Here is a 16,918-nt window from a genome sequence, read left to right on the forward strand (position 1 = left end):
GTGGATCATTAATGTTTTGGTTTGGGTGATAACTAAAAAACAAGATAAGTTGACTTGTATTAGGACGAGTAAAGTAATTGAATGTAGACGGAGATTCTAAAGTTGGTCTATATGAAGAGCTTCTTCTTTGATATCAACCATTGCATTCCTTCATGTCAACACTGATTAGATCACCTGGTAATGCCTCAATCTGACTCTCACAAACAGGCAGAGAGACTTCTTGTTCTGTATGGTGAGTGGCTGCTGCTGGATGTGGATACATGGCTGTTTTTCCCTAGCTTGATTACTCTATATCAGAGACAGTTTCTTCAGAAAAGGCTTCTAGGTTGCTAGGACCAGGAATATTGTGGCTTGGTTGATTTAGGCTGCTTGTCCACTATGCGTTTTTCAAGTGTTTTTGCCGTGGGATTTCCGCAGCAAAAACGCTTAAAAAAACGTTTGGTAATACGTGCCCCATGGTCCCCAATGATGATCCGCACGTGCTGTGCACATGCTGCGGAAATTTCCGCTGCGGATTATCATTGCGGAAAAATACGCAGCATGTCCATTAATTTTGCGGACACGCAGCATAATTGCGGCCATTGACTTGCATTGAATCGCATAATATCCGCATGACTACATGTGCACATGCGGATATTAAGCGATTCAATGTGCGGATGGTACCCGGGTCTGGAGAAGAGGAGACTCTCCCCCAGACCCAGGTACCATAGAACCTGTTAAAAAAAAAGAATTTAAAATAAAAAATAAAGATTATACTCACCTTCCGATGGCCCCCGGTATTTTCTCCGCTCCGTCTGGTCTGTTGTATGGGTCGCGGTGGTGTGAAGGACCTGCCATGGCGTCATTTGTGAGCACTGCATCGTGAGCACTTAGCTAGAGACTGAACAAATCGGATATTTTTGCACATTTTGCAGCATCAGTCTCTAAACCTTTCTTTTTCTTCTCCTTGATTTTTTTCTGCACCCCATTTTCATTTCTGTTTGTTTTCCATGTTTTTTCCAGTAGCGTACAAATTTTTGAAATATGTATCTTCCACCCTTTAACCCCTTTACAACCCAAAGTGGTTTGCACGTTAATGACCAGGCCAATTTTTACAATTCTGACCACTGTCACTTTATGAGGTAATTACTCTGGAACGCTTCAACGGATCCCCCTGATTCTGAGAATGTTTTTTGTGACATATTGTACTTCATGATTGTGGTAAAATTTCTTAGATATCACTTGCGTTTATTTGTGAAAAAAAAACGGAAATTTGGCGAAAATTTTGCAATTTTCAAAATTTGAATTTTAATGCCGTTAAATAGAGATATGTCACACAAAAAAAAGTTAATAAATAACATTACCCACATGTCTACTTTACATCAGCACAATTTTGTAAACAATTTTTTCTTTTATTAGGGAGCTATAAGGGTTAAAAGTTGACCAACAATTTCTCGTTTTTCCAACAAAATTTACAAAACCATTTTTTTAGGGACCACATCACATTTGAAGTCACTTTGAGGTGTCTTTATGACAGAAAATACCCCAAAGTGACACCATTCTAAAAACTGCACCCCTCAAGGTGCTCAAAACCACATTCAAGAACTTTATTAACCCTTCAGGTGCTTCACAGGAATTTTTGGAATGTGAAAGAAAAAAATGAACATTTAACTTTTTTCACAAAAATGCTATTTTAGACCCATTTTTTTTTTATTTTCGCAGGGGTAACAGGAAAAAATGGACCCCAAAATTTGTTGTGCAATTTCCCCTGGGCACGCAGATACCCCATATGTGGGAAAAAACACTGTTTGGGCGCACGGCAGGGTTCGTAAGGGAAGGCGCGCCATTTGACTTTTTGAATGTAAAATTTGCTTGAATAATTAACGGACGCCATGTTGCGTTTGGGGAGCCCCTGATGTGCCTAAACAGTGGAAACCCCCCACAAGTGACACCATTTTGGAAACTAGACCCCTCAGGGAACTTATCTAGATGTGTGGTGAGCACCTTGAACCCCCAGGTGCTTCACAGAAGTTTATAACATTTAGCCGTAAAAATAAAATTTTCACATTTTTCCCACAAAAATGTTTTTCAGCCCCCAATTTTGCATTTTCATAAAGGTAACAGGCATAATTGTACCATGCAGTTTGTTGTGCAATTTCTCCTGAGTAAGCAGATACCCCATAAGTGGGGGAAAACCATTGTTTGGGCGCACGGGAAGGGAAGGAGCGCCATTTGACTTTTTGATTGTAAAATTTGCTTGAATAATTAGCGGACGCCATGTTGCGTTTGGAGAGCCCCTGATGTGCCTAAACAGTGGAAACCCCCCACAAGTGATACCATTTTGGAAACTAGACCCCTCAGGGAACTTATCTAGATGTGTAGTGAGCACCTTGAACCCCCAGGTGCTTCACAGAAGTTTATAACATTGAGCCGTAAAAATAAAAAAAATCAAACTTTTTCCACAAAAATTATGTTTTAGCCCAATTTTTTTATTTTCACAAGGGTAAGAGGAGAAAATTGACCCCAAAAACTTTTATGCAATTTCTCCTGAGTACGCCAATACCCCATATGTGGGGAAAATACAGTGTTTGGGCGCACGGCAGAGTTCAGAAGGGAAGGAGCACTGTGGGACCTTTTGAATGCAAAATTGGCTGGAATCGAGAGCGGACGCCATGTCGCGTTTGGAGGGCCCCTGATGTGCCTAAATAGTGGAAACCCCCCACAAGTGACCCCATTTTGGAAACTACACCCCCCAAGGATTTTATCAAGGGGTATAGTGAACATTTTGAACCCAGAGGTACAACACAGAATTTGATAAAATTAGGTCATCATATTGAAGAAGTTGTCATTAGTCTTGAGCGCAAGTGCTTGCTACTTGAGTTTGCATCGGGTACTCAGGTATGCACCATGTATCGCGGGTGCTCGAGTGACATGCTCGAGTCCCCGCCCGCATGTTTCACGGTTATTAGACACCCAAAAAAAACATGCGGGGATCGCTAGTGCATGGCAGGCAATCCCTGTGAGTTTTTTTTGGCCGCGAAGCATATGGGGCGGAGACTCAAGCATGTTACTCGAGCACCCGCGATACTCAGTGCATACCCGAGCACCCGATGCAAACTCAAGTAACGAGCACTTGCGCTCCACACTAGTCGCCATATCGTCATCTTTTTTTTTTTTTACTTTTGAAAAAAATCCCAACCCTAACCCTAGCCCAACCGTATCCCCAAACCCAACCCTAACCCTAGTCTAACCCTGACCCTAGCCCAATCCTAACCCCAACCCTAACCCTAGCACAACCCTAACCTTAACCCGAGAGTTTATTTTTTACGCCGTTCCTCTTGCAGTAAAAGTAATTAGACGACTTTATTCTTCGGGGCGGTGCGATTACAGCAATACCAGAATCATATCGGGTTTTTATGATTGACAGCTGTCACACGCTAAAAGATGCATTTTTTTTGTAAAATCTAGTTTTTGCATCGCCATATTTTGAGAGCTATAATTTTTCCATATTTTGGCCGACAGAGTCATGTGACAGCTTGTTTTTTGCGGGATGAGTTGACGTTTTTATTGGTGCCATTTTCAGGCACGTGACATTTTTTGATCGCTTTCTATTCTGATTTTTGGAAGGCAGAATAAACAAAAACTATTCAGGAATTGATTTTTTTAAAAAATTTTTATGCTGTTCCGAGTGTGATAAAATTGATAGGGTAGCTTTATTCTTCGGGTCAGTACGTTTACAGCGGTACCACGTTTATATAGTTTTTCTATGTTTTGACGCTTTTACACAATAAAACCTATTTTACAGAAAAAAATATTTTTTTGCATCGCTTTATTCTGAGAGCTATAACTTTTTTATTTTTCGGCTGATGGACCTGTATGGCGGCTTGTTGTTTGAAGGACAAGATGACGTTTTCAGTGGTACCATTTTTATTTATATTCGCCTTTTTGATCGCGTGTTATTCCATTTTTTGTTTGGCGGTATGATGATAAAGCATTGCTTTTTGCTTCGTTTTTTTAACGTGTTCACTAAAGGGGTTAACTAGTGGGATAGTTTTATAGGTCAGGTCATTCCGGATGCAGCAATACCAAATATGTGTACTTTTATTTTTTTTGTTTTGTTTCTTCATAACAATATTTATTGATGGGTACATTATATTTTTATTTTTGGTGGATTATTTTTTTTATTTATTTTTTAATATTTTTTCAAATTTTTTTTTTTTTTCACTTTCTGACACTTTTTTTACTTTTATTCTTTGTCCCACTATGGGACTTTCACTTTTTTTTATTCTGATCGCCTGTATAGCATAGGGATGGAGCACCATCCCTGTTCTATACAGGCTGTCAGCGCTGCAGATGCAGAAGATACTTTGGTCATGCACTGCGCGTGACCAAATTTCTTCCTGGTGACCCGGATGTTGTCATGACGACATCGGGTCGTCATGGCAGCATCCGGGAAGCCGCGACAGACAGCGCTGGAGGCCGGCAGGAGAGGTGAGTACCCCGATCACCTCCCCTTGCCACCGCAATGCTGCGATCGACTTCAGTCGCAGCATTGCGGGGGTTAATGTGCCGGGAGCGGTGCGGGACCGCTCCCTGCACATAACACCGGGTGTCAGCTGTGACAATCAGCTGACACCCGGCGGCAATCGCGCCCGCACAGCGTGTGTGCGGGTGCGATCGCAATGACGTATTAATACGTATCAGGCTCTTAAAGGCCAGGGCGCAGATGCGTATTAATACCTCTTAGGCTTTAAAGGGGTTAAAGAAAAAATACATTTTTCTTGGTAATCTTTAACCAAAATACTTCTAAGCCTTTCCATCTGCCTGTAATCTTTTCCCAACACAAATCACACAATATTCTGCCAATTCACAATTTCTCAGAGAAAATTTAGCTTTTATGTTATGGCACTGGGGCTGAGCTCATGAGCGGTATCCTGTCACTCGCTGAGCTCAGCAGAGGTCCGGGGCTCGATCACTGCAGTGCGTCATTCTCCCTGGCTCCTCGGCGTGAGCGGTCAGTTGGATTACAGCATGCGACATCTTCGGACAGTTGAGTATAATGATTTTTTTTAGCTTAATCTTATTTTTACACCAGGACACAGCTGGGGCAGAATACAACTCTCAACACTGTCCCTTGCTCACGCTGATCGCAGCTCCGGCAGGGGACAATGATGAGGGCAGCGTTCAGCACCCGACGCTTGGGAACAGCGCTAACTATACTGCTCATTCCCAGGCGCCGATATTTTTCATACTGATGACACACGGATGTCATCTGTGTGTCATCAGTGTGAACGTGTGTGGGACATTTTGCGGCTCATGCTGTGGGTAAAAATGGACATGTCAACGTGTTTTGCCCACGGTCACACGGTCCGTGGAAACACACTGACATGTGCACAGACCCATTCATTTGAATGGGTCTACGTGTGTCAGTGTCTCCAGTACATGTAGAAACGGACAACACACGTACTCGAATCACGGACATCTGAAAGAGCCCTTAAACTCAGTGTACCCGCAAGAGAAATTGACATGCTGTGGATTTGAAACACGAACCGCATGTCAGTTTACTCTGAGTAAAAAAAAAAAAAAAAGCACAGTGGGCAGGAGGCACACAGCCTTGAGCCCACTTCACAGGTCCATGTTTCCAGTACATGTGGAGTCCGTTATCACACGTACTTGAGACACATGTACACGCACACTCATTATAATCTATGACGCTGCTTATATGTCTGTGTATTCACACGGACTGTGTGTCGGTGTGAACCACATAGAGACATGTCAGTTTTTTACCGGCAGCACAGATCACACGAACCCATACAAGTGAATGGGTCTGTGTAAAACACATACCGCACATGGTGACATCCGTGTGCCGTTCGTATGACAAGTCCCGCAATATCATGCATTCAAGAAATCTATGAATTTTAAGTGTTAAAGATGTGCATAGATAATAGATAGAAAATAAAAATCTTGTAGAGCTTTCTACTAAGCCAAATAAATAAATGGTTAAATGAAAAAAACTACGTGGGTTTCCTCTTATTTATGGTAACCAGCAAAGGTCAAGCAGACAGCTGTGGGCTGATCTTAATAGGCTGGGAATGTCCCTTGTTATTGTGCCCTTCCCAGCCTAAAAATACCAGTCCACTGCCGCCCCAGAAGTGGCGCATCACATTAGATACTCCAAATCTGGCGCTTCGCCTTGACTCTTTCCTATTGCCCTTGTGTGTTGGCAAACCGGGTAATGGTAGTTAAATAAACACCCCCCAACACATTCTCTCATTCACCACTTTATTCAAAATGGAAAAAATTCCCACGCAGGTCAGCCGTAGTCTACCGAATCTGATGTAGTCCAGGGACTGAGACAAACAAAGGCTATGGAACCTTGTTCTGACTCTCCAGAGCCTTTTCCTACAGCTCCTTTTGGGTCCCGCTGCATACTGCATAAGACATGGTGACTCTGAAGAGCGGTGACCTCAGTAATGTCACAGCTCTTCAGACATTCTGGGTCTCACGCTGTGCTCAGCGACTGTGAAAAGCGGTAAAATTACTGCTGTCACCGCTCTTCAGAGTCACTGAGTTTCGCTCGGTCTCGGTTAGGAGTGGGGTGGTAGACACCTCTCCATTACTAACACCAGGGCTTGAGGCCAGCTGACATTACTCAGCTGATATCAACCACAAAACCATTACCCCGATTGCCAATGCACCAGGGAAGAGGAAGGGCAAAGCGTCAGATTTGGAGCAACTCATGTGATGCGCCCCATCTGGTGTGGCTGCGGGTTGGTATTATTAGGCTGGGAAGGGCCCAATAACCAGCGACCTTCTCAGCCATCATAATATCAGCACACAGCTGTCTGCTTTAATTTTGCTAGTTATCAAAAATAGTTGAGACCCCATGTGTTTTTTTTCATTTAATAATTTATTTATTTGGCTTTTAATAGAAAGCACTACCAGCTATTTATATATTAATCAGCTATTGTGTCTATATTGTATCTATCATCTATTTATTATCTATTATCTATCTTATCTATATATGGCCCTCTTCAAACGTCCGTTTTTTTTGGTTCATGTGCAGTTTGTTTTTTAAGTACCGCAAATATGGACACACGCATTGTGGTGCGCACATGTCAGTTTTTCACAAAGACAGTGTGTCCATGTGAACAACCCACAGACATGTCCTTTTTTTTTTCCCAGCAGCGCAGTGTGACTTTTAAGTATGTTTTCCCTTAAAAGTTGCAGTGTTTCAGGGAACAGCATATGTGGCTGAAATCATACAGCCCGTGTCCAATACATGCTGCCCATGTATCCAGCAGCCTGTATTTATGTCAAGTGGCCATTATCTTTTGGAGAACTATAACTCCCAGCATGTCCTGCATGTCATATGGCATGCTGTGACTTATAGTTCACCACAGGAGTAGTGCAGTACAGTGCTTTTATTTAATTTTTACTTTTATTAGAACTGGTAATCCTTGCCTTGCGTTGCCGCCTCTGTATATACAACTGACCTCCGGTTCTCTGTGGCGTGCCCTCATGTTTTCTGGCCCTGCCGCCGCGCTAGACCCGGAGGGAGTCTGCGGTCTTCTATCCAGATCATGAGCTGCAGTGATGTAATTGAAGAGGACGGGCCGGAGAGCTGCGGACTGTGCTGCTCCGGCCCTGTCTTTAATTACATCACTGCAGCTCATGATCTGGATAGAAGACCGCAGACTCCCTCCGGGTCTAGCGCGGTGGCGCGGCAGTGATTTCAGGCTGTCAGCCCAATTGGTCTATCCGGCCCTGCTGTGGGTGTTGTGTAACTAACAGGCTTCGGTCACAATGAACCGGAAATGATACCCTTTCAGCGCATATAAAGCCAGCTACCATGCTAGCCGGTACGCAACCTCCCCTATTCACTGGACACTAATGGGACAGATATGGTTGTGGTCCTCTTCACCACCTATTTTGATATTGTAGTCCTTTAATAAATTCTACCTTGGACATTTTTGTGATTATTAGCTCCTCTTATTTTCATTCATTTTCCAGATCTTTGTAATATTTGATCCTCACCTACCTACAACATACAGGTATAGATATGTTTCCCATATACCCTTCTTTTTAGTTTTTTCTGCATTTTTTATTTACATTTTTTTATTACTTTTATATTTTTTACTTTTGAGTTTTTATTTTTTATACCTTTTTTATCTATTTTTTTTCTTTTCTTCTGTTCTTATTTTATATCACTTTAATGATTTTTTTACCACTATTTTTTTCTATACATTTTTTAATTTTTGGTTAATATATTTTTTCTCCCCTGTCCTATACCTCCTCCTCTATATAGGACCATGTTGGCCCTGATATCATTTTCCTGCTTGGTTAACATGAATTATTTGACTAGGGATTATACCAGATATGATTGATGTATATACAGCTCTGGCAAAAATTAAGAGACCACTGAACAGTTTTCTATTGGAAAGCATGGAAAGACTGGTGGAAAGCATGCCAAGACAAATGAAAGCTGTGATTAAAAATCATAGTTAGTCCACCAAATATTGATTTCACAGTAATTTGAGGTCTGAAAGCACAATGCGTCCTACCAACTTTATTATTTAATGTTACATGTGATTTATCTTAGATAACTATATTAATTATTAGTTTGTTTTGTTATTTTCCTTTTTTTCTCTCATTGATCAAATGTATGTTTATATTCTTATGTACTCAGATAATCTTGACGAAGGCACTCCAGCCGAAACATTGAACGAGTATATCTGTTTTCCATTCTTTTTCGTCTGTTGGTGATGTAACCTAATTAAATATGAAATTTTGAGAAAAATTTATCTATACTTTATTCAGTGTCGAAGGTTACTTTTCAAACTATTAGAGTTTATTCTGACACACAATTCCTTTATAGTCAACAAAAAAATCTTTCTCCAAATACAGGGAATGGCCATGGGTGCTGCCGCCGCACCTTCATACACAAATCTATTTTTGGGTGCATGGGAATGGTAGATCTTCACCAGTGAACCAATACCAGGTATAGAAATGATACAACAATGGATGTGTTACATTGACGATATTTGGTTAATCTCGGAAGGAACAGGAAGTCAATTGGATGACTTAATGAGTAGATTAAATAAAAGCAATATTAACATCAGATTGAGGTAGAAAAGTAGCTGAAATTTGGAGTTTTTGGATATACAGAACTGAGTCGGTCGACAGGGGTAGGGGTACTCGGATACCGGGATGGATGGGTTACTTCTGTGGGGATCACGGTTGGTCGGTTCCTGGTTCTGTGCCCTGGACCGTCAGTAATGGGATGGGGGTCAGGATGATGGGAGTATTGTGTCCTGACGCCTCCTGTGGTAACTTGTAAAATCTTTTACCAGCGCTGTGTATGGTTGCTGAGGTGATCGGCATACGGCTTGTACCAACGCTATAGGCAGTAATGTCAAAGTAGGCACACACACACATTAAGTCTTTGTTTCAGTACCTTTCTTTTACTGATGTCTGGTCACAAGTACAGTTCAGGAGGGTAACCAGGTTTTCGGTGGAGGTAGAGATATTCACTCTGGAGATTTGTGAGGCCTCCTCTAACAATGTGTGCGTTGTTTGGGATCAGTCCTGCCTTAAGCTGAACCTGCCACCTTTTACTTTCTTTGGGGTCCTTCTCCACAACTGACAATGAGGACCTTTCCTTGGGGCTACCAATTCTCTTCTTTCTGGGCCCCTGGTCCTATACTTGGTCAAGTTTGGCAACTCTTTCCCCTTCTTCTTCAGGGGGAATAGATCCTCCTGATCTGTCCGGGTTTTCTATGCTATTCCTGAATTAATAAAAGATAGGAAAGACAGCGCACATAGGGCTTTATCCGTATAAAAGTAAATACCAGGTCCCACAATCAGACTGACTCACCTTCTGAGGTTGTGTGAGTCACAACCAACTGTGAAGCATCTGTCAGATGGCCACTGCAGGAGACCCCGCTGATCAGTAAACAAATGAGAGGAGATAAGAAGTGGGGCTGATCCTCCGCGCTGGTCCAGAGACACACAATGATTAATGATAAACCAAAACTTTCTTTATTACATGGCCTACGCGTTTCGTGACTACACTGCCACTTCCTCAGGGCTCTGAATTCCTGAATTAATAGCAATCTTGGACTCCGGTGTCCGGGTGAGCTAAAGGGATAATAGTTTTATCTCTTTCTTTCTCCTTCTAGCCTCCGTCCCTCTCTCTAGGGCGCTTCACAACACAGACCTGTTTCCTAGTTCAGGGCTTAACTGGTCCCCGGCCAACAGCTCTCTGTCTCTCTCTCCTCCTTCTCCCCTCTCTAGACTAACTGCCGCTTTGCTGTCTCCCTGGAAACGGACTCCTCCCATCAGACCTGGGGTGGAAGGTGTTGTGTGTGCCCAAGTGTACATCTCCCCCTGCACCTATGGATCCTGTGGTAATCCCCCGCAGGGGTGCCACAGATTCATACTATGCCCGATGAAAATATTCAAACTGACGTCTTTAGGAAACCGACATCGACCAACTCACTGTTGTGTGCAGACTCTTCGCATCCACCTTCCACCATATGTGGAATTATGGTTGAACAAATTTGATGACTAAGAAGGATTTGCTCTAACGAACAGTCCTTCGAGGCCCAATCCCTGGATCTTCAAAGAATATTCAGGGAAAGAGGATATACAGTAGTCACCGACAAATACATGGTGGATTTGCAAGAGCTAAAAGAACTCCTAGAAATCAGGTGCTATATAAAAATCAAAAGAAAAGTACAGAGGAAAATCAAATACGTCTAATAGCTACTTATAACAGCCAATGGATGGAGTTTAGTGACATCATTAGGAGACATTGGACAGTCCTGCAAATGGACCCCATTTTAAAAAAAATGTTAACCTTCCTCTCCTCTTATTACAGCACGATGATCAAAGACTCTGAAAGACCTTCTTGTACATAGCCACTATGACCCGGAAGAAACTAACGCCAGTACCAGGCTAAACGTGATAGGATTCTATTCACTTATTTTATATACTATTTTCTCATGAACTTAATAATCTTAAGGCATTTTTTTCTTGCTGAATTTATGAACTGTTAATGTTGCTTTATTTTCCACTGCACTGTCACTTTAAATAGCTATAAGTTCCATGGTTCAGTATAATGTAGGTATAGGTATAAAGGCACATGCTAATCTACCTAAACTTCTTTTAGAAGCAGCTACCATCCTGTTATTCGTTAAAATGGTAATCACCATATAGCCAATAGTCATTTCCCTTCCTGTTAGCTTTCTGGCCATGATATGGTTGGTTCGCATGCGCCTTTCTGCCCTCACCCAGCACTTCATTGCATGCATTCAGCGTCGCAGGGGGTTGCAATAACCAAGACAGCATGGTACACATGTGACATCATTTGAAATTCCCATTGGCCGACCTAACATTTATAAGGTGCCCACATTCCGTCCCAATACACGCCCCCCTGAGGAAGTAACATACAAAACGTGCGTTGGGGTAGAGGGACGCCCAATTTCCTAAACATCTGAGTGTTTGTAGTTGTGTTTAAGGTATTGCTATAACCAGTTATATATTGTTGCTTGCTACTGATTTTTAGGCACATGCCTTTGTTTTATGCAGTATGTACTTTAGATGGTTTAAGCTATATTCTCATGAGTCTTAAATAGATGAATTACTGTGAACCCTTACCTTCAGCTGTCAGCCCATGCACTAATGTAGCCTACTTATTTATATCATTAAGTGCCATTAGACAGTTTGTCAATTTTTGTAGGATTTATTCTCAGAAATTATTCTGATTATACAGATGATATTATATTATTATAGATAGGTAACCTTGGATGTCACTCACAGTGTGAGGTTCTTTTTTTAGTGTAGATTTTGTTGTGTTATATTTTATGTGATAATTAATGAAGAATTCATAATTTTGTAAATGCTGTGGTTGCCTGATGGTAATTTATTACACTAGTCAGGTCTTTTGATTCAACAGCGCAGCTGAAGTGATGATGCAAAAAGGGCCCATACATTACATGAAGCGACTGAATTTTTTAGCTCCCATTACGGATATGCGTTCCTAAGTGCATACCTTTTTGAGATGTAGGGATGTATTTTTTTAATGGTGGTTCTAATTTTAAAAATAAATCTCATCTTTTACATTGCAGATCTGAGTCCAACATAAGAGGGCGGGAAAATGCTTCAAGTTCGGAGGTTGTGGATCCAGTTGGGGAATTCAAATAGGAGGCAGGAGCGGCGGCACGATCATCTGTAAAACCACATAAGAAGAAGGATGTCCAGAACAGCAGTCCCACTTTAATCTTAGACACATCCCCCCACAGAGCACCAATGGCCCGAAGAGCCCGCCGAAGGTGGCACCTCTCCACCACGACTGGCAGACTCAAAGTATATAGTCGAGTTCTGGATTTTCTGGCGCAAACTGTCAATGATGATGGGGATAAGGCTTTTGCTGCAGCCTGGCATTCTACTTGCTGAACATATCCCGGGCCATAAGGCTGTGCAGCAGCATCACCGTTCAAATTGTAGAGGACGCATCCACACCACCGAACAATCCATTGGTGGTTTTTGAGTTTTTAAAGAGGTGGTAGCTTTCTTCTGAGAACAGGAACCGCCCCATGATGATGGAAGAAGTCCGGATGCTAACAGCACCATCATAGCTGCCACCATGTCAGCTTCCAAAACCACTCCCACAGTATGAGCACCACACATGTCGAGGCGAGTCTAACACGCAGCCCAAGCCATGATTATGGTGTGGTGCAAATGCAGCGTCCTTTGGGCAGTCTTACAGCATGAGGGTGCTTTACCATCGGCCTTCTCAGGGACATGCCTATTACTCTACCTACAACCCTTTTCCCTCAAGCTCCTATGTTCCTCCATCACAGCCAGCTTCCCATCCTCCTTATTTCCCCAGTCCAGCCCCTCAGTTGAGTTCCTCTACCACCTTTTAGAATTTATCATGTTTCATTTCTTTTGTCAATACCTTTTTGTGTGTTTTTATAGCAAGAGCCTCCAATGTTTTTTTGGTTAGCTTTTTCCTAACAGCAACAATCTGCCTGAGCTTGCCATCTAGGCTTAGGTTTTGGATTAATAAATTAAATTTAATTTCAGAAGATTATTTGTATGAGTTATAATTGCCACAATTCAGGGTTTACTGTAAAATACCTTCATATATGACACTGCACACATTAGATGTTAAGTCATGTTTATATTGTTTGTAGGGGAATATAACATACATCACTATGGCAAACCAACAGAAGAGTCTTGCCAAGGCATAGATCCCTCTGGCTTAACAAACTATCTGACAGAAATTTCATGGACTTTGATGACCAAATGATTATGATTTCTAGTGACAACATGTAGGTCTGAGCTGAGATTGGGGCCGTGGTCTCCATCATCACCCACATACTCTGGGCAATCGTGGATAAGGGTGTAGTTGTGTAGGATCGCACATGCCTTAATGACAGCATTGACATTTTGTTCACTTAATTGGAGGGCAGATATCAGTACTCTCCAGTTTGCGCAAAAAATTCCAAAGGCACATTCCACCAATCGCCGTGGACATCCTAGCCTGTAGTTGAAGATCCGGCGATGGTGGTCCGACGTCTGTGTGGATAGGGCCTCAGAGCTTGTCTTTTCAGTTGGAAAGCCTCATCCCCAACTGCAACCAAAGGAGCTGGATCGCCACTGGAATCAGGTAGGAGCCGTGGGGGTGGGACACCCAAATCATTATTCTGTAGCCGCCGACACATTATGGAAGAATTAAAAAATCTTGAAACTCCATTCTTTTATAGGCCCCACTATTTACAATTACAAATGTGTGTGTGCTGTCAACCAAGGCCAAAAGCACTATCGAAGAGTATTGCTTATAATTGTAGTATTAGGACCCTGAGTTCGGGAGTTTCTTAACGTGGATGTGTTTTCCCATCCAGTGCACCAATACAGTTTGGGAATTGGCATCTTTACAAAAATCCCTGGGCAATATGATCCCAGTCTTGTGTGCTTGGTCTGGCATAACAGATTGATGGAGTCTGTTCCAGATGTCATTCAGGTAAGTATGGTAGGCACTCAACAGTGAAAGTGGGCGGGTGTTCAATGGAAGAGAAAATCCAATGTAAGTAGGAAAAATACCATAGCACATCCAGTTTCGTAAATTTGTTTATGTATCTTAGCCAAATAATGGCTTGTAAATGAGTGTTAAGAAACAAGATTTTCTTGAAAAAGCCATAAAACAGTTGGCATAAGGGGGCGCCACATTAGACCCCATAACAGTCCCTTTCTTCTGTAAATAAAATTGAACTCCCAACTGAAAATAATTATCGTGTAATATTAATGTAAACAATTCAATACACAAATATATCTGCGAGGAGGACATAGTGGTAGATTGTAATAATGGAGTGACAGCATTAATACCCAGATTATATTGAATGGACGTATATAAGGCTACCTACAACAAGCATAATTAATAAATTATCAGTAGGTACACTGTCGAGAGGTCAAAATCAACAAGAAATTAGAAGTATCGAGAATAAATGATCTGGTCGTTTCAATCAGGTGTGTTAGTGTCTTTTCTAAATAGATAGCTAATGGTGAAACAATCAAGTTGGTTTAAGCAACAATTGGGCGACCATGAGGATTTTCTATATTTTTGTGGATCTTGGGTAAGGTATAGAAAACTGGTGTAATAGGGTCACATTTATGCAAAAAAAGTCATAAGTTTTTTTTATCTATGATGCTCAAGAGTAGATATCGATCAAGAATATCATGAATTTTCTTAGTAATAGATATGATAGGATTAAAGGAAATAGGGTATAATTGTTCCAGATCTCATGACATGTGGCGCATACAATTCCAGAGGTAATGGACTTTCCCAGTAGAAACCCTAAATGTAAGGCTGCATACGTAAGAAAGAAACTTATAGGGGACCAAGGAAAGACACAAACATGAATACAAAAAATATATTACTGGATAAAGCTAAACATTTGGCATTCTGAGACTAAAACAGTTCGGTTCTTCATGCCACAGTGACGTCAACAATACGGGTCCAAGTGGATTAACATATAACGATTATTTGGGGGGAAACAGTGTAGGATTTGCTATGTGCTTACATGTTGAAATTAACACTTACACTACATACATGCCAAAATGGGTGGAGCATACCATAACATCAGTTAAAGGGAACCTGTCAGGTCCTCCATGCCCCCAGAACCACCAGCCGTTGTGTCTGCATATGTAAATTCCCTGCCTAACAGTCCCTTTATTACATTACACACATAAACAGATCTTTAGAAGAAATATTTTCTAAAGTCCGTTTATGATATGTAAATGAACTGGTCATTTACATTTACACTGGTCGACGGGGCATTGGTGTCCCCAGACTAGTCAGCCCACTTAACATGTTAACACGTCCCTGTGGGCATGATGACATGACTTACAAGCGCCGGCGTCATCACCAGCGCTATACATACCTCACGCTTGCACGCAGCTTCTTTCCTTCACTTCATTGATCCTTTGAAGCCGGGTGTATGCGTGCCAGCTTCAGACAGGCGTACTGCGCATGGTCTTAAGTCTGCAGAAAAAAATATGGCTCAAAGAGAAAAAAAAAACAAAAGTGCAAAATTGGCTATTAATTGAGCTAGCTTCTCATCCAGATTTTCTAAAAAAAATTATGGATTATAAAACTATGGCTTAATTTTTTCTTCAAAAACATGTCCACCCCCATGTACTGGTTGCATGTAATATAGCATTTCTGCTTCATTTGGGGGAATATGGGTGAACTGCAAAATCACACAATCTGTAAACAGGAGGTGGCACTTTTTTTTTTTTTTTTTAAAGAAAGCTGCAATATTTTTATTATTCCCTTCCCAAAAATCTTATATTAACTGAAAAAAATGGAATTGTATTTATTGGCAGAGGCTTAACTGGATGCTCCTGGGTTCCAATGCACAATCTCCACTAGAGATGTCAGTGGATCTGACAAAATTTTAATTTCGAGAAGATTTTATTGAGAAATTTGTTTTTGTTTTGTAGCAAAAAGTTATTCTCTGTGAATTTGCTCCTTGTTATGCTTTAGGGTCTCCAGATCCCAGGCAATAAAGCTAAGATGTAAAAAGAAAATAAAAACATACTCTCCTCACTGCTCGCCTTTTCGGAAGCTTCCTTCTGTGTACCTCCGTCTGCAACTCGATGTTCCCCCAATGTCAGGACTTCCGGCCAAGAGCAGGCCCCATGACCTCCAGGACCTGTTCAATGCCAGAATTTCCGACCTAGAGTAAACACCAGGCCAGAGATGCAATGCAACAGAGGCATGGAGAACCGACAGAGGCAAGGAGAACCGACAGAGGCACGGAGAACCGGACAGAGGCAAGGAGAACCGACAGAGGCAAGGAGATCTGGACAGAGGCATAGAGAACCGACAGAGGCACGGAGAACTGGACAAAGGCATAGAGAACCGACAGAGGCACGGAGAACCGGACAGAGGCAAGGAGAACCGACAGAGGCACGGAGAACCGGACAGAGGCAAGGAGAACCGGACAGAGGCAAGGAGAACCGACAGAGGCACGGAGAACCGGACAGAGGCAAGGAGAACCGGACAGAGGCAAGGAGAACCGACAGAGGCACGGAGAACCGGACAAAGGCATAGAGAACCGACAGAGGCATGGAGGACTAAACAGGGAGCAGCGAGGGTTGGCTGGAGGGGTGAGTTGTTTTCATTTTCTTCTTAACCTTTTACTGACTCTCTACTGTTCAGCAAGATGGCAGACTCAGGATTCGCTCAGTGCAGATTACAAAAATCTGTATTCTACAGAATGATGATTTTTATAAGATTGGAGTACAATTCAGTTCCAATCAAATAAATTCGCCCTACTCTACCCCCACATGTCATGTGCCATTTATATTCGTGGAATATTTTTATATGACTGATGGAGCCCTGTAGACAACAAGATCCCTTCATGAC

This window comes from Phyllobates terribilis, unplaced genomic scaffold, assembly GCF_046119375.1.
Source record: "Phyllobates terribilis strain yellow unplaced genomic scaffold, ASM4611937v1 Scaffold_2__4_contigs__length_985480577, whole genome shotgun sequence".
Lineage (NCBI taxonomy): Eukaryota > Metazoa > Chordata > Amphibia > Anura > Dendrobatidae > Phyllobates > Phyllobates terribilis.